Genomic DNA, 19,655 nt, shown 5'->3' with positions numbered 1-19,655 from the left:
TATGATACAATTTTAAGTATTCTGAAATGTGAGTTTAACTTTCATTTTCTTCAGTTTATATTATATTCTATCACTTGACACTTATTTTTTATTCAAGAGAAAAAGACAATAAACGTAATTTGAAAAGCAAATCATAGAAAAGCCAGCTTCTATTCAGGGTTAAGTCTGCACCAGTCTATGGAGGCAGACTGTGGATGAGTCTGTGGAGCAGAGTGACAAATTAACTGAAGAGAGAGGGCAGGGGGAGAAAAGAGGAGAAAAATTCAGCCTTGAAACCATGGTAACATCTGCTGGAGTGTGCACTGCGACTCAGCCAGTAATGGCTGCCAGTTGTATTTTCTGCTAATTACCTCGTCAGGTTTGTTCTTTTATGCATTACTTGAGGAAAATCAGGAAGAGAAGCTGGCAGCCCTCTTCCCAGGACAGAGGTTCACAGACCTTGGCCCAGACTCACACACTGCCCCACCTGACCTGCTCCACAGCCAAAGAACTACAGTTTTTTCCTATTTGAGATCCCAGCAGAGCTTATTCTGCAGGGGAAAGCTTGAAGCAACAAAACACAGAGATCTAGTTGATCCCATTCATAGATGGTCATTGCATAGGGAGCTCTAGGCCCCAGACTCTGGGAACAAGGGCAGGAAAAGGTCATGTTTGGAAAATGAAGACAGGAAAAAAAATCAGTACATAGTGGATGAAATCAGCCATCTATAAAAATAACTACTCATCGTGGCAAATGGACATAGGTATTAATATTAAATATATTGCTGATATGACTGATGTGTCTCCATGAGTCCAGTCCGTGGCCAAATAATTTTCTTTTTTTAATATTATACTTTAAGTTCTAGGGTACATGCACACAACATGCAGGTTTGCTACATAGGTATACATGTGCCATGTTGGTTTGCTGCACCCATCAACTCGCCATTTACATTAGGTATTTCTCCTAATGCTATCCCTCCCCCAGCCCCCCACCCCACGACAGGCCCCAGTGTGTGATGTTCCCCACCCTGTGTCCAAGTGATCTCATTGTTCAGTTCCCACCTATGAGTGAGAACATGCGGTGTTTGGTTTTCTGTCCTTGTGATAGTTTGCTCAGAATGATGGTTTCCAGCTTCATCCATGTCCCTGCAAAGGACATGAACTCATCCTTTTTCATGGCTGCATAGTATTCCATGGTGTATATGTGCCACATTTTCTTAATCCAGTCTATCATTGATAGACATTTGGGTTGGTTCCAAGTCTTTGCTATTGTGAATAGTGCCTCAATAAACATACGTGTGCATGTGTCTTTATAGTAGCATGATTTATAATCCTTTGGGTATATACCAGTAATGGGATTGCTGGGTCAAATGGTATTTCTAGTTCTAGATCCTTGAGGGATCACCACACTGTCTTCCACAATGGTCAAACCAATTTACACTCCCACCAACAGTGTAAAAGCCTTCCTATTTCTCCACATTCTCTCCAGCATCTGTTTCCTGACTTTTTAATGATTGCCATTCTAACTGGCATGAGATGATATCTCATTGTGGTTTTGATTTGCATTTCTCTGATGACCAGTGATGATGAGCATTTTTTCATGTGTCTGTGGGCTGCATAGATGTCTTCTTTTGAGAAGTGTTTGTTCATACCATTTGCCCACTTTTTGATGGGGTTGTTTTTTTTCCTTGTAAATTCGTTTTGAGTTCTTTGTAGATTCTAGATATTAGCCCTTTGTCAGATGGGTAGATCGCAAAGACTTTCTCCCATTCTGTAGGCTGCCTGTTCATTCTGGTGGTAGTTTCTTTTGCCGTGCAGAAGCTCTTTAGTTTAACTAGATCCCATTTGTCTATTTTGGCTTTTGTTGCCTTTGCTTTTGGTGTTTTAGTCATGAAGTCCTTGCCCATGCCTATGGCCTGAATGGTATTGCCTAGGTTTTCTTCTAGGGTTTTTATGGTTTTATGTCTAACATTTAAGTCTTTAATCCATCTTGAATTAATTTTTATATAAGGTGTAAGGAAGGGATCCAGTTTCAGCTTTCTACATATTAGGCTAGCCAGTTTTCCCAGCACCATTTATTAAATAGGGAATCCTTTCCCCATTTCTTGTTTTTGTCAGGTTTGTCAAAGATCAGATGGTTGTAGATGTGTGATATTATTTCTGAGGCCTCTGTCCTGTTCCATTGGTCTATATATCTGTTTTGGTACCAGTATCATGCTGTTTTGGTTCCTGTAGCCTTGTAGTACAGTTTGAAGTCAGGTAGCACGATGAGTGGCCAAAGAATTTTCTAACCCACTTCATACTAGGTAATGAAGCTTTAAGTGACTGGTTTTTCAAAAAGGACTTCAGAGAAGAAGGCTCCATCTGTGTTTGTCCAGCATTATCTAAGCAAAAGAACTACAGTTTCTGGAAGACCTTACTATACCAGTATCTCATGAGGTAGATTTTGTTTTTTAGAGGCAGTGTTCACTTAAGACAGTGGAAAACAACCAACACAAATTGCACACATACTATAAGCCAGGAGCTTTCCCTTCGTGATCTCTTTTAGGGTTCACAACTGCCTTATTTGGAAAATATTACTATTGCCATCTTTTTTTTTTTTTTTTTTTTTTTTTTTTGGGGACAGAGTTTCGGCCTGTCACCCAGGATGAAGTGCAGTGGCACGATCTCGGCTCACTGCAACCTCCGCCTCCTAGATTCAAGCAATTCTCCTGCCTCCGCCTCCTGAGTAGCTGGGACTACAGGTGCCTGCTACGATGCCTGGCTAATTTTTGTAGTTTTAGTAGAGACGAGGTTTCACCATGTTGACCAGGCTGGTCTCAAACTCCTGACCTCAAGTGATCTGCCTGCCTCGGCCTCCCAAAGTTCTAGTATTACAGGTGTGACCCACCCCACCCAGCTCTATTACCACCTTAAAGCTGAAGAAACAGGGTCAGAGAAGTTAAGAAATGTGCCCCAAGTTTCACAGCTATCTAGGGTCTGTGGCAAGGTTGGGCAACGAACTCGTCTGTCTGACTTTCAAGTTGGTACCCTCTCCATGATGCCATGCTGCTCCAGGCTTTGACATCCCCTAAATGAAATCTAAGAACATCCAGTTCTCTTTTTTTCTGAGAGCACGTTCACCAAATCAGCTCTCCAGGGACCTTGAGGCATTTGGGGACACTCTGTGCAAGAGGCCCCAAGGTCAAGTTATACCCCCAACATGGGACATAAATAAGCCTTTGGCTTACGCATCAGTGTGTTATTATGAGTAACCTGGAATGTGCTCTCCTCTGCCTGCTGTGCTGGACCTTCCAGGCTGCAGAAGCACAGAGGCAAGGAGAAGAAACATAGTATGGGTGGGGCACAGTGGGCAGGGTACTGTAGACAAGGAAGAGGGGAGCTGCTGGGGAAGAGGTCTTCTGCATCCTCAGCCTTGGGCACTGGTCTCCATGTTCAGTGGATTCTGCCTCCTAAACAACACTTCTCCCTGCCCCCCATAATTTTATGGTGAACAGTGAACATTTTGCTAGATTTGCTTTATCACATATTCACCCATCAATTTTTCTTATTTTTGTTGCATTTCAAAGCAAGTTACGGACATCAGCACACTCCATCCCTAAACACTTCAGTTGTCATAATGTTAACTAGGAGTCACTAATTATCTCTGGCTTGTCCCCTGCCCTCCCCACCACTGCCATAGCCTTCTGCATATTCTCTAGACCATCGGAACAGCCTCCACATTGATCCCTCTGCTGCCAGTTTCACCTTCTCTTCAAACTACCTTCTGCGGCATCTCAGAGGGACCTCTTAGAAACACAGAACTGATACTGTGACTCTCCCAGTTAAGACCCTTCAGTGACTCCCCATTGTCTGATAGGACACTGTCTCACTTTTTAACCTGGAGGCCCAGGGCCCATTATACTGACATCTGCAGCCTCATTTCTCGCTAGTCTCCACTGGGCGCAACCATATAAAGTTACTATTTACAGGCCCTATCTTAAGACTCCATGCTGATCTCTCTCCCTGGAATGCTTTCCCTTATTTTTGATCTGGCTAATTCTTATTTACCTTTCAAGACTGAGCTCAGGTGATACCTCCTTCCTGGAAGCCTTCCCTGACTCTCTTCTTTTTCCCAGTCTGGGCTAGACACTCCTCTGTGCTCCCAAAGTACCCTATGCTTATCCCCAATGATGTATAATTTCTATTATTTTAAATTTGTAAAGTTTTGTTTTATGGCCCATAACATAATGTGGTCTGTCTTGGTAAATGCGTCACGTGTACTTGAGAAGAATAGGTACTCTGCCGTTGTTGAGTGGAAGGTTTTATACATGTTAGTTGGATCCTTTTGGCTGATGGTGCTGTTGAATTATTTCATATCCTTCGTAAATTTAGTTTTGTTGTTGTTTTTAATTTATTCATTTGGCCTTTTTGCCTTTTTAAAAATTATTATTTTTATTATTATTATTTTGAGACAGTCTCGCTCTGTTGCCCAGGCTGAAGTGCAATGGCGTGATCTTGGCTCACTGCAACCTCCGCCTCCCAAGTTCAAGCGATTCTCCTGCCTTAACCTCCCCAGTAGCTGGGACTACAAGTGCGAACCACCACGCCTGGCTAATTTTTTGTATTTTTAGTAGACACGGGGTTTCGCCATGCTGCCTAGGCTAATCTCGAACTCCTGAGCTCAGGCAATCCACCCGACTGGCCTCTCAAAGTGCTAGGATTACAGGTATGAGCCAATGAGCCTGGCCTAAAAAATTATTATTATTATTGTTAATTAATTAATTTATTTTTTGAGACAGAGTCTGGCTCTGTTGCCCAGGCTGGAGTGCAGTGGTGCCATCTTGGCTCACTGCAAGCTCCCCTTCCCAGGTTCACGTCATTCTCTTGCCTCAGCCTCCCGGGTAGCTGGGACTACAGGCACCCGCCACCACGCCTGGCTAATTTTTTTCTGTTTTTTTTTTTGTTTGTTTGTTTGTTTTTGTATTTTTTAGTAGAGACGGGGTTTCACCGTGTTAGCCAGGATGGTCTCGATCTCCTGACCTTGTGATCTGCCCACCTCGGCCTCCCAAGTGCTGGAATTACAGGTGTGAGCCACCACACCCGGCCTAAAAAATTATTTTTAATTGATACGTAGTAATTCCACATATTATGGGGTACAGTGTGAAATTTCTATACTTGCATACTATGTATAATGATCAAATCAGGTAATTAGCATATCTGTCCCCTCAAACATTTATCATTTCTTTGTGTTGAGAATGTTCAAAATCTGCTCTTGTAGCTATTTGAGAATACGCAATAAATTGTTGTTTATTGTTGTCACTCTATAATGCTATAGAACACTAGAACTTATTCTTCCTATCTAGCTGTACTTCAGTGTCTGTTAACCAAACTCTGCCTTGCTAAATTTCTATTTATTTCATTATTTGGTAACAGAGGAGTATTAAAATCCCAAAATGTAATTGTAGATTTGCCTATTTCTCCTTTCAGCGCTATCAGTTTTTACTTCAGATAATTGGAAGCTGTATTATTAAGCACACAAATGTTTAGGATTGCTATGTTCTCTTGATGAATTGGCCATTTGATCATTTTGAAATCACTTTCTTGATCCCTGGTGATATTTGCTCTGAAATCTACTTTGATATTAACCTAGGCATTCCAGATTTTTCTTTTTTTTGAGACAGTCTGGTTCTGTTGCCCAGGCTGTAGTGCAGTGACAGAATCACAGCTTATTGCAACCTCCGTCTCCTGGGCTCAAGCTATCCTCCCACCTCAGCCTCCTGAGTAACTGGGGCTACAGGTGCATGCCATTATGCCAGGAGATATATATATATATTTTTTGCATTTTTGGTAGAGATGGTATTTCACCACGTTGCCTAGGCTGGTTTCAAACTCTTGAGCTCAAGTGATCCACCTGCCTTGGCTTCCCAAAGTGCTGGAATTACAGGCATGAGCCACAGCCACCCAGCCCCAGCTTTCTTCTGATTCATGTTAGCATGGTAAATATTTTTCTATCTTTTTACTTTTAACCTATTTGTGTCATTATACCAAAGTGAGGGCTTTTTTTTCAGGGAGGATATAGTTAAGTCCTGTGCTTTTCCTTTTTAAAAAAATTATTTTTTATTTTTTATTTTTTAACTTTTTTTTTTTTTTTTTAAGAAACAGAGTCTCACTCTGTCACCCAGGCTGAATGCAGTGGTGTGATCACAGCTCACTACAGCCTTGAACTCCTGGGATCAGGTGATCCTCTGGCCTCAGCGTCTCAAGTATCTAGGACTACAGGCATGCGCCACTACACCTGGCTAATTTTTTAAACATTTTTTGTAGAGATGGGGTCTTGCTATGTTGCCCAGGCTGATCTCGAACTCCTGGGCTCAAATGATCCTCCCACCTTGGCCTCCCAAAGTGCTGGGATTATAGGCATAAGCCACTGTGCCCTGCCCTCTGTGCTTTTTCTACTTAATATGACAGTCTTTCCCTTTGGATTGGGAGTGTTTAGATGCTTTGCATTTAATGTGATTATTGATATGGTTAGATTTCTATATGGTTTCTCTTTGTTCCATCTGTTCTTTGTTCCATTTTCCTCTTTCTTTGCCCTCTTTCAGATTGAGTTTCTTTCTTCCTTCTTCTTTTTTTTTTTAATATAAAGAGATGGGATCTTGCTCTATCACCCAGGTTGGAATGCAGTTGTGAAAACATAGCTCACTGCAGCCTCAAACTCCTGGGCTCAAGGGATCCTCCCACCTCACCCTCCTGAGTAGCTGGGACTACAGGCACATGCCACCACCCCCTGCTAATTTTTAAATGTTTTGTAGAGATGGGGTCTTTCTATGTTGCCCAGGCTGGTCTCAAACTCCTGGCCTCAAGCAATCATCCTGACTTGGCCTCCCTAAGTGCTGGGATTACAAATGTAAGCCACCATGCCTGGCCAAGTATTTTTATGACTCATTTTTATCTCCATTGTTGGCTATTATCTATAACTTTTTGTTCTATTATTTTAGAGGTTGCTTTAGGGTTTATATTATAAATCTTTAACTTGGCCAGGCGCAGTGGCTCATGCCTGTAATCTCAGCCCTTTTGGAGGCTGAGGCAGGCAGATCACCTGAGGTCAGGAGTTCGAGACCAGCCTGGCCAACATGGTGAAACCCCGTCTCTACTAAAAATACAAAAAGTTAGCCGGGCATGGTGATGCGTGCCTGTAATCCCAGCTACTCAGGAGGCTGAGGTGGGAGAATTACTGGCACCCAGGAGGTGGAGGTTGCAGTGAGCCGAGATCGCACTATTGCACTCCAGCCTAGGAGACAGAGCGAGACTCCATCTCAAAAATAAATTAATAAATTAATTAATAAATAAATGTTTAACTTTTCATATTATACATTCAGATGATATACCACTTCACCTACAGCATAGGAACCTTACAAAGGTATACTTCCATTTCCCTCCTCTGGCCTTTGTGTTATTGTTGTTATATATTTTACTTATCTACGTCATAAACCTCACAATATATTGTAATTATTTTTGCTTTAAATAGTCAATTATCTTTTTCATTTTAAACATTCTTATTTTAAAAGAATTATAGATTAACAGGAAGTTATAAAATACTACAGAGAGGTTCTGGGTATCTTTCACCCAGTTCCCCCAAATGGTTACATCTTACATAAATATAATACAATATCAAAACCAGGAAATTGGCACTGACATAATGTGTGTTTATGGTTTTATGTCATTTGATGCCCCGTGTAGGTCCATGGAACTACCATCAAGATACAAAACTGAGGCAGGAAACAAGGGTCTGGAGGCAGGGAACCTACGGCCAATTCACGCTGACTTCCTAGAACTAAATCAAAAGGAAAACCCCAACTTTGTACACCTAAGTAACAAAAGGACCAGAAGCTACTTTCTTTGCAACATGCCCCTTTTCTGCAAGGCAGATGGAAAATTGAAAGTACCTCTAATTGGTTGCTTTCTGCTTTGTATAGGAGTGCAACTTTGTAACTTCACTTTAGCCTCTGATTGCGGACCACTACTTACTTCATTTGCATGGAGTGAACACCAAGTGGCCAATGGGAAACCTCTAGGGGGTACTTGGACCCCAGAAGATTCTGTAACTGGGCTCTTAAGCCCCTGTGTTCGGAGTCTTCTCCCACACTGTGGAGTGTACTTTCATTTTCAATAAATTTCTGCTTTTGTTGCTTTATTCTTTTCTTGCTTTGTGTGTTTTGTCCAATTCTTTGTTCAAAATGCCAAGAACCTGGACACCCTCCACCAGTAACACAACTATCCCATCATCCTCATCTCTAAACCCTAGAAATAACTAATCTGTTCTCCATCTTTATAATTTTGTCACTTTAAGAATGTTACATAAATGAAATTATGCAGTATGTTACCTTTTGAGATTGCCCTTTTTCACTCAGCATGGTTCCTTTGAGATCTATCCAAGTTGTTTCACGTATTAATATTTCATTCTGTAGTATTCCGTGGTTTGGATGTACCACGCTTTGTTTAGCCACTCACCTATTAAGGGACAGTTTGGTTATTTCCAGTTTTGGCTATTGCAAATTAGAGTGCTGTGAACACTCATGTATAGGTTTTTGTGTGGACATAAACTTTTATTTTATGTATTTATTTTATTTTGAGATGGAGTCTCATTCCGTCGCGCAGGCTAGAGTGCAGTGGTGCAATCTCGGCTCACTGCAACCTCCACCTCCTGGGTTCAAGCGATTCTCCTACCTCAGCCTCCCGAGTAGCTGGGATTACAGGAGCACACCACCACGCCTGGCTAATTTTTGTGTTTTTAGTAGAGATGGGGTCTCACCATGTTGACCAAGCTGGTCTCGAACTCCTGAGCTCAAATGATCCACCAGCCTTGGCCTCCCAAAGGGCTGGGCTTACAGGCATGAGCCACCGCACCCAGCCCATAAACTTTTTTTTACTGGACTAATTAAACAAGAGTGCAATTGCTGGGTCAATCGGTAAGTATATGTTTGGTTTTTAAAGAAAATGCTAAATTATTTTCCAGAGTGGCTGTACCATTTTGCATTTCCACCAGAATTATGTGAGTGAACTATTTCTTTGCATTTTTACCAGCATTTGGTATTGTCACAATTTTTTTTTTTTTGAGACAGAGTTTCGCTCTGTCGCCCAGGCTGGAGTGCAGTGGCATGATCTTGACTCACTGCAACCTCCACCTCCTGGGTTCAAGCAATTCTCCTGCCTCAGCCTCCTGAGTAGCTGGGACTACAGGTGCATGCCACCATGCCCAGCTAATTTTTGTATTTTTAGTAGAGACAGGGCTTCACCATGTCTCGACGGCCAGGTGGCCAGGATGGTCTCTATCTCCTAACCTCATGATCTGCCCCCGTCGGCCTCCCAAAGTGCTGGGATTACAGGCATGAGCCACCACACCTGACTGGTATTGTCACTATTTTTAATTTTTGTTGTTCTAATAGGTGTGTAGTAGTATCTCATTGCTTTCTTAATTTGCATTTTCTAATGGCTAGTGATGTTGAACATATTTTCATGTGTTTATTTTCCATCTGTAGATAACTTTGGTGAACTGTCCCTTCATGTTCTTTGCCCATTTTCGAATTGCATTTTAATAATCATTGTCTTGGGTGGGCATAGTGGCTCACGTCTTTAATGCCAGCACTTTGGGAGGCTGAGGCAGGTGGATCACTTGAGGTCAGGAGTTCGAGACCAGCCTGGGCAACATAGTGGAACCACCACCTCTACTTTTAAAATAAAAACAAAAAAATGCCGTTTAAGATAATTGTAGATTCACATGCAGTTGTTAGAAATTATGAGTCCATGTGTACCCCTTGTCTAGTTTCACTCAATGAAACTTGCAAAACAATAGTACAGTATCACAAACAAGAAATTAACATTAATATGATCTGTCTATCTTATTCAGATTTCACCAGTTTTACATGCACTCAAATGTATATTTGTGTATTAACTCGATGTAATTTTACCATGTTGTAGATTCGTGTAACCTCCGTCACAGTCAAGATACAGAATAATCTCATTACAAGAATCCCTCATGATATTCTTTTATAGCCACAGCACCTCCCTCCCTCCCTCGCTCCCTAGTTTTTAACAACCGCTAATATGTTTTCCATCCTTGTAAATTTGTTATTCCAATAATGTTATGGAATCATACAATATGTAATATTTTGAGATTGACCTTTTCACTCAGCATAATTCTCTGGAGGTTCATTCCAGTTGTTGTGTATATCAGCGGTTCATTCCTTTTTATTACCGAGTAGTTAGTATTCCATGCTATAGATGTGCCACAGTTTGTTTAATCATTCACCTGTTAAAAAAACATTTGGGTTGTTTCTCATGTTTGGCTATAAAGCTGCTATAAACATTTATGTGCAAGTTTTTGTGTGAACATATTTTCAGCCAGGCATGGTGGCTCATGCCTATAATCTCAGCATTTTGGGAGGTCAAGGTGGGTGGATTGCTTGAGTCCAGGAGTTCGAGACCAGCCTGGGCAACATAGTGAGACCCCCCAGTCTCTACTAACAAATAAAAAAATAAAAAATTGGGAGGCTGAGGTGGGAGGATCACTTGCACCCAGGAGGTGGAGGCTGCAGTGAGCTGTGATTGTGCCACTGCACTCAGCCTGAGTGACAGAGCAAGACCTTCTTTCAAACCCCCACCCCCCAACCATAAGTTTTAATTTCTTTGGGTTAATTGCCTAGGCGTGTAATTGCTGGGTTGCATGGTAATTGCATGTTTAGTTTTGAAACAAACTGCCATACTTTTTTCAGAGTTGCTGTACCAATTCACATCCCCACAAGTAATGTATGAGTGATCCAGTTTCTCCACCTACTTGCCAACAGTTTGTGTTATCACAGTTTTTTATTTTAATCATTGAACCAACAAGATTGGTGGCAAATTGGAAGTGGGTGGTGAGCAAAAGGAAGAATCAAGAATGACTCTTCGGTTTTGGGCTTCAGCGGTTGCATGGATGGTGGTGCCATTTATTAGGGTGGTAAAGATTTGAGAAAGAGCAGGTTTGAGAGGGACAAAGGAGTTCATTTTACACTTTATATATATTTATATATATAAATTTATATATATAAATGCCAGGTGGACCACTGGATACACAGATTGGGCTCAGGACAGTGGTTGGGCTGGAGAAAGAGATTTGGGAGTCACTTCTAAACTCATTCACACAGACTTTTTCTTTCCTTTGCGTAATTTTCCTAATATAGAGGCCCAGAAGTAGGATTACTGAGTAAAACGGTATGAGCATTTAAAATTTCCTATTGCATATTGCCAGATTTTATTTTAAAGGGGTGGTATTTATTCATAGTGTTAGCAGCCAGTAACCGTGCATCAATTTGATATTCTTTCCAGCCTGACATATTGCAATTTCTTCTGCCTCCCCTTAATTTTTGCTACTATAATTGGCCATTCAGTTTTCACAATTTAGTGTGTCTTTGCTCATTAGGAAGTGTAGACATTTTCCCATATGTTTGCCTCTTAATAGTATTTCTTCTTGTCTGTTTGTGCCTTTGCTCATTTTTCTATGGTGCAAGAGTGTTCTTGTCGTAGCTGCAAGGACACAAGCTGGTGACTGTTGGCTGTGCTCTAATGTGTCCCGCAGAGCAGGGGTGCATAAGGGTTGACACGGTTGTCCACTCTCTTTTTGAAAATTTGGAAGCTTCTGTTTTGAGCTTCCTTAACACCCTGCTCTACTGGTTTGCCGTCTGCCTCTGGCTGCCCCTTCTCTGTCTGTTTCCTAAGGAGACGTCTTCTGCAGCCTTCTCTGATATGTGGTATTACTCAGAATTGTATCCTGGGTCCTTAAGAATATTTCTCATTGTAGGCCGGGTGCAGTGGCTCATGCCTGTAGTCCCAGCACTTTGGGAGGCCGAGGCAGCCAGATCATCTGAGGTTGGGAGTTCGAGACCAGCCTGATAAACAGGGAGAAACCCCGTCTCTACTAAACATACAAAAATTAGCAGGCGTGGTGGTGCATGCCTGTAACCCCAGCTACTCGGGAGGCTGAGGCAGGTGAATTGCTTGAACCCGGGAGGCAGAGGTTGCGGTGAGCTGAGATCGCTCCATTGCACTCCAGCCTGGGCAACAAGAGCGAAACTCCATCTCAAAAAAAAAAAGAATATTTATAATTGTACAATATAACATGCATACATACATACATACATATATACACACAGAAAAGTGCTTAAATGTATAGTTTGTACACTTGTAAAATTAGTTACAAGTGAACACCATTGTGACTACCATGCAGGTCAGAAAGTAGAACTTTGCCAGCACCCCCAAAATCTTCCATGTGTCCTTATCAATTACAATTTATCCTTAGAAGTAGCCAATCTCTTAACTTTTATGATAATAACTTGCTTACTTTTCTTTTCTCTCCCTCTGCCTCTCTCTCCCTCTCTCTCTCTCTCCCTCTCTCTCTTTTTTCTCTGAGACGGGACCTCACTCTGTCACCCAGGGTAGAGTGCAGTGGTGTGATCAAGGCTCACTGCAGCCTCAACCTCCTGGGCTCAAGCAATCCTCTGGCTTCAGCCTCCTCAGTAGCTGGGACAACAGACACATGCCACCATGCCCAGCTAATTTTTTTTTTTTAATTGAGAAAGAGTCTTGCTCTGTCACCCAGGCTGGAGTGCAGTGGTGCCATCTTGGCTTACTGAAACTTCCACCTCCCAGGTTCAAGCAATTCTCCTGCCTTAGCCTCCTGAGTAGCTGGGGTATAGGCATGTGCCACCACACCCAGCTAATTTTAAAAATATTTTTAGTAGGGGAGGGGTTTCACCATGTTGGCCAGGCTGTTCTCGAACTCCTGACCTCATGATCCACCCGCCTCGGCCTCCCAAAGTGTTGGGATTACAGATGTGAGCCACCGTGCCCGGTCTTTTTTTTTTTTTTTTTTTTTACTTTTTGTAGAGACAGGGTCTCACCACGTTGCCCGGGCTGGTCTCAAACTCCTGGGCTCAAGTTCTTACCTGTGGAGGGTGTCCAGGTTCTTGGCGTTTTGAACAAAGAATTGGACAAAACACAAACAAAGCAAGGAAAGAACAAAGCAACAAAAACAAGAGATTTATTGGGAACAAAAGTACACTCCACAGGGTGGCAGTGGGCCTGAGCAGCTGCTCAAGGGCCCTGGATACAGAATCTTCTGGGGTCCAAATACCCCCTAGAGGTTTCCCATTGGTCACTTGTTGTTCACCCCATGTAAATGAAGTGGTGGCCTGCAATCAGAGACTGATGTGAAGTTACAAAGTTGCATGTCTATGCAAATGAAGACTTGGCCCACAATCAGTCTGATTGGTTGTGGACAGCAACCAATCAGAGGCTGAAATAAAGTCACAAAGTTATACTCCTATGCAAACATATGATTGGTTGCAAAAAGCAACTAATTAGAGGTACTTTCAATTTTCTGTCTGCAGAAAAGGTGGAGGTTTGCAAAGGGTGTAGCCTCTGGTCCTTTTGTTAGTTAGGCGTGGAAAGTTAGGGTTTTCCTTTCAATTTAGTTCTAGGAAGTCAGCGTGAAATGCCCTTAGGTTTCCTGCCTCCAGACCCTATTCTGCCTCAAAGTGATCCTCCTACTTTGGCCTCCCAAAGTGCTGGGATTACAAGTGTGAGCCACAGTGACCAGCCTTGCTTTTCTTTAGTTTTATCATCTACATGTGCATTCACTTTTTAAAATGTATTAAATAATGTATTTTTCTTGGTAGAGATGGAGGTCTTGCCACATTGCCTGGGTTGGTCTCGAACTCCTGGGCTCAAGTGATCCACCTGCCTTGGCCTCCCAAAGTGCTGGGATTACTGGCAGAGCCATGCACCCAGCTATATGTGCATTCCTAAACAATAATTTAGTTTTGCTTGTTTTTGAACTTTATATAAATGGAATCACACTGTATGTATTCCTTTGTGTCTTCTTTCACTCAACTTCATATTTGCATGATTTATACATGTTGTGTGTGGCTGTAGGTTTTTTTTTTTTTTTTTTTTGAGACGGAGTTTCACCCTGTCACCCAGACTGGAGTGCAGTGGCACAGTCTCGGCTCACTGCAAACTCTGCTTCCTGGGTTCAAGCGATTCTCCTGCCTCAGCCTCCTGAGTAGCTGGGACTACAGGTGCCCGCCACCAAGCCTGGCTAATTTTTGTATTTTCAGTAGAGACAGGGTTTCACCCTGTTGGCCAGGCTGGTCTCTAACTCTTGACCTCGTGATCTGCCCGCCTCGGCCTCCCAAAGTGCTGGGAATACAGGCGTGAGCCACGGAGCCTGGCCGTGGCTGTAGTTTAATTGTCGTTTCTGTATAGCATTCCACAATTTATTCATTTTGCTCTTGATGGACTTTTGGATTGTTTCCAATTAGGGCTGTTATGTATAATGATGCTTTGAACCTTTATATATCTTTCTTTCTTTTTTTTTTTTTTTTTTGGCAATGGAGTCTCGCTCTGTTGCCCAGGCTGGGGTGCAGTGGTGTGATCTCAGCTCACTGCAACCTCCGCCTTCCAGGTTCAAGCGGTTCTCCTGCCTCAGTCTTCTGAATAGCTGGATACAGGCACATGCCACCACGCCGGTAATCCCAGCTATATATATATATATATATATATTTTTTTTTTTTTGTATTTTTATTAGAGATGGGGTTTCGCCATGTTGGCCAGGCTGGTCTCAAACTCCTGACCTCAGGTGATCCGCCCACATCAGCCTCCCAAAGTGCTGGGATTATAGGCGTGAGTCACCGCGCCCGGCCTATATATCTTTCAGTAAAGCTATGTACACTTTTCTCTAGGATATATACCTAGGAATGGAATTGCTGGGTTCTTGGAGATGTGTATCTTCAATTTTAATAGATAATGACAAATTGTTTTCCCAAGTTGTTGAACCAATCAATAGCCCCATCAGCGGTGTATGAGGGTCTCTGCTCCTCTACATCTTCCTCAACACTAATTATCATCAGACTTTAAAAAATTTGCCAGTCTGGCATATGTGAAATGGTATGTTGTTGGTGTGTGTCTGTGTGTGTGTGTGTGTGTATATAACTTTTTTTTTTCTTTTTTGAGACGGAGTTTGCTCTTGTTTCCCAGGCTGGAGTGCAATGGTGCGATCTCGGCTCCCTGCAACCTCCGCCTCCCGAGTTCAAGCGATTCTCCTGCCTCAGCCTCCCGAGTAGCTGGGATTACAGGCATGCGCTACCACGCCCAGCTAATTTTATATTTTTAGTAGAGATGGGGTTTCTCCATGTTGGTCAGGCTGGTCTCGAACTCCTGACCTCAGGTGATCCACCCACCTTGGCCTCCCAAAGTGCTGGGATTACAGGTGTGAGCCATTGCACCGGGCCATATGTGTGTGTATATTTTACAACTTTATTGATATATAATTGATGTACAACAAACTGCACATGTTTTAAGTGATGATTTGATTAGTAAACATCCTTGAAACCAGAGCCACGATCAAGATAATGCACATATCTATTACCTCAAAAAGTTTTCTCATGCTCCTTCCTCATGCCCCATTCTCCCTCATTCCTCATTTCCCTGACAGTAGATGAGGTTAAGCACCTTTCCATGTTTATTGGACATTGGGATTTCTTCTTTTGTGATGAGCTCATACAAGTCTCAACAAAGCTGAACAGTGTAATGAAGTAATCAGATGGGAAAGTTAGAAAGATGTGAGGTTGTGGGGATTGAAGTTAAGATTTCAGTGGTACAGCAGTTCTGGGCCATCGCAAGATCCACTCGCGGCCCTGAGAGTGGGTGACTGGAGCAGAAAGGGAGGGCAACAGAGGTGAGTAGGCTGAAGAAACAAGAAGCGTGGGAAGTGGGATAGATCTTTCACATGAATGTTGAAGTGATTTGGATTTGGGCAAGACTAGGGGGTGGGCAAAAGGATAGAATGGAGGGAAGTGCCTGAGAGGTACAGCCGGTCATGGTCTGGAAGGTGCAGTGGGGAGCAAAGAAGGGGCCCGCTCCACCTCCAGATGCAGAAGTATTTGGGGGAGGGAAAGAATCTCTTAGGAGAGGGCTACAGGCGAAGTGCGGTTCTCAGGAGACAGCGAGGTCTCAGTTAAGGAAGGTGTTTAGGGAAGCTTTCTATTTCTGTTGTTGGGGTATTTAGCAGTCCCTGTGCTATGGTTTGGATGTGGTTTATTTGTCTCCATCAAAACTCATGTTGAAATTTGATCCCCAAATGTTGGAAGCTGGGTCCTAGTGGGAGGTGTCTGGGTCATGGGGGTGGATCCTTCATGAATGGCTTGGTGGCAGTCTTGCAGGAGTGAGTGAATTCTCAGTCTCACAAGACTGGATTAGTTCTCTCAGGAATGGATTAGTTCCTGCGACAGTGGGGTATTTTAAAGCCGGGATGCCACTCAGGTTTTCCCCTCTTTGCACGTGTCCACTTTCTCTTTGACCTTCTCCACTATGTTGTGACACAGCACAAAAGCCCTTGCCAGAAACCAGGGCCATGCCCTTGAACTTCTCAGCCTACAGAATCACAAGATAAAGAAATCTATTGTTTTTCTAAATTACCCAGTCTCAGGTATTTTTTTTTTGAGTTTAAATACATTTTACTTTTAGACAACCTACATGACATGTTTTTCTTAAAAACAATGCCTCCACTCCAAATAAATCAGTCAAAATAATGAAGAACTCAAGATGATATCAGTCCCATTTGTCTTAAGTCCTGGTGTTGTGTGGATGACAAACAGAAGCCAGTTATGATGACAGGTGATAGATCCAAAGTAATTGCCAAATTTGTTAACATTTTTCCATTTCTAAACCATCCTTAAAGAAAATCATATATCGGGTCATACCATCCTCACAGTAGTCCGCAGAGCAACCATGCCATCTGGATTCATGTTTTCTGGTAGTTTTTGAAATTAGCAAGGATGTGCTTGATCTGTTCTGCAGCTCCTGTCATAAAAGATTTTACTCTTTTTGGTCTCTGTTCTTCCAGTTTGCCTTTAATTGATTTCATGTAATCTTTGATGCACTTATTGTAGGCTTCTTTTGTGAAGCTTGTTTCTTGCAGGTGATGATTCATGACAATATCGACACCAGTGATTACTGTGCTTTCAGTACCTTTGCCCTCAGGGCCTTCAGTGGAGGCATTTCCACCAATGAGTGAGTCAAAAATGTTACCTTGTGTCCTACTGACTATCTTCCCTTCCACCTCCAGGCGCAGCCTGTCTGCGATTTCCTGGCTCATGTAGCTGTCGGAGAACATCTCATCATGGCTGATGAGGTCCCAGTAGATAATCATGATGATGGCTGAAGGGAGACAATGGTGGCACTAGATTAGCAGGAGCCCAGAGCTCAGAGTGAGCATGGTGCAGCCGAAGTGGTGCTGGGGGGATGGGGGGAGTGGATGGAAAAACTCAGGTATTCTTTTATAGTAACACAAAACAGACTAAGACAGAAAATTGATACTGAGAAGTACAGTGTTGGTGATAAGAAATGCCTGAAAATGTGGAAGCAGCTTTGGAAATGGGTAATGGGCAGAGGTTGGAAGAATTTGGAAGAGCAGGCTAGAAAAAACCAAGATTCTGGTGAGGGCTTATTAGACAAGATGACTATGGAAGGTCTGGAACTCCTCAGAGATTGGTTAAATGGTCCCGACCAGAATGTTGATGGAAATATGGACAGTAAAGGCCATTCTGGTGAGGTTCCAGATGGAAATGAGGAACAACATATTGGAAACTGGAGTAAAGGCCATCCTTGTCTTAAATTGACAAAGAACTTGGATGAACTACATCTATGCCCAAATGCTCTGTGGAGGCTTCTTATAGAATTGAACTGGCAGGGGCAGGAAATCCCTGCTCCATCTCAGATGGAATTTAATAGAATACTTGGTGGAAGAAATTTCTAAGCAGCAAAGTATTCAGGCTGCTGCATGGTTACTTCCAACTGCTTATGGTGAATTTCTGGAGAAAAGGGAAACACAGCAAAAAAATTTGGAAAATGCGTAGCCTGGCCAAATGGCATAGAAGAAAAGAGCATTTTCAGGAGAGGAGACCAAAGTTGCCAGGTGCTAAAGTCAAGACAATGGAGAAAAAGACCCTGAAGCCATTTCAGAAATCTTCGAGGCTGCTTTTCCCATCACATGCCTGGAGGCCTAGGAGGACAGAATGGTTTCTGGGGTAAGGCCTGAGCACTGCTGCCCCTGCTCCACCTCAGGACGCTGCTCCTCACATCACTGCTACATTGTTTCTGACTCTGGTTGAAGCTCATTGGCCCCTGGTACTGCTTGGGCCATCATTTCAGAGAGTGTAAGCCATAAGCCTTGGTGGCTTCCATGTGGTATTAAGTCTGTGAGAGCCCAGAATGCAAGAGCCATGGAGGCTTGGCAGCTTCCACCTAGATTTCAGAGGATGTATTGGAAAGCCTGGGTGCCCTGGCAGAAGCCTGCTGCAGGGGCAGAACCTCCACAGAAAGTGTTCATGAGGCAATGCTTAGTGGAGCCATGGGAGTAGGGCTGCCATGGGGACCCCACAATTATAGACCCACTGGCAGTGTGCAACTTCAGCCTGGAAAAGCCACAGGCATTCAACTCCAACCTGTGAGAGCAGCCACATGGGTGGTATTCAGCAAAGCCATGGGGCAGGGCTGCTCGAGGCCTTGGGAGCCCACTCCTTGCACCAGTGTGCCTAGGAAGTGGTACACAGAGTAAAAGATTACTTTGGAGCTTTAAGATTTAATGTCTGCCCTGCTGGATTTTGAACTTGTATGGGCCTGTTACCCTCCTTTTTGGGTCCAATTTCTCTCTTTTGGAATGGGTGTGTTTGCCCAATGCTTGTACAACCATTGTATCTTGGAAGTAAATAACTTGAATTTTTTTTTTTTTTTTTTTTTTTTTTTTTTTTGTTGAGACAGAGTCTCGCTCTGTCACCCAGGCTGGAATGTAGTGGCGCGATCTTGGCTCACTGCAAGCTCCACCTCCCGGGTTCATGCCATTTTCCTGCCTCAGCCTCCCAAGTAGCTGGGACTACAGGTGCCTGCCACCATGCCCCACTAATTTTGTTTTGTATTTTTAGTAGAGACAGGGTTTCACCATGTTAGCCAGGATGGTCTCGATCTCCTGACCTCGTGATCCACCCACCTCAGCCTCCCAGAGTGCTGGGATTACAGGTGTGAGCCACCATGCCTGGCCAATAACTTGATTTTTAATTTTACAGACTTATAGCTGTTAGGAACTTGCCTTGGGTCTCAGATGAGACTGGACTTTTATATTGGTGCTGGAACAAGTTAAGACTTTTGGGGCTATTGGGATAGAATTATTGTAGGTTGCATGTGAGAAGGACACTAGTTTTGGGGGGCCCAGGGTTGGAATATTACGATTTAGATGTAGTTTGTTTGTCTGCACCAAAACTCATGTTGAAATTTGATCTCCAAATGTTGGGAGGTGGGGCTAGTGGGAGGTGTTTGAATCATGGGAGCAGCTCCATCATGAATGGCTTGGTGCTGATCTGGTGGTAGTAAGTTCTCACTCTAGTGAGACTGGATGAGTTCTCTCAGGAATGGATCAGTTCTTGTGACAATGTGTTGTTATAAAGCCAGGATGCCACTCAGGTTTTCTCTTCTTTGCACCTATACACTTCCCCTTGGACCTTCTTCACCATGTTGTGACACAGCACAAAAGCCCTTGCTAGAAGCCAAGGCCATGCCCTTGAATTTCTCAGCCTACAGAACCGTCAGCTAAAGAAACCTCCTTT

General features: G+C 43.1%; 1 pseudogene; it reads right to left on the bottom strand.

Moving 5' to 3' along the window:
• Positions 1-16,486: 16,486 nt before the first annotated feature.
• LOC129023920 (TPT1-like protein) lies at positions 16,487-17,206 on the bottom strand (annotated as a pseudogene).
• Between the last annotated feature and the right edge of the window lie 2,449 nt (positions 17,207-19,655).

This window comes from Pongo pygmaeus, chromosome X, assembly GCF_028885625.2.
Source record: "Pongo pygmaeus isolate AG05252 chromosome X, NHGRI_mPonPyg2-v2.0_pri, whole genome shotgun sequence".
NCBI lineage: Eukaryota > Metazoa > Chordata > Mammalia > Primates > Hominidae > Pongo > Pongo pygmaeus.
The sequence above is the reverse complement of the archived record's forward strand: the minus strand, read 5'-3'. Positions and strand labels throughout refer to the sequence as shown.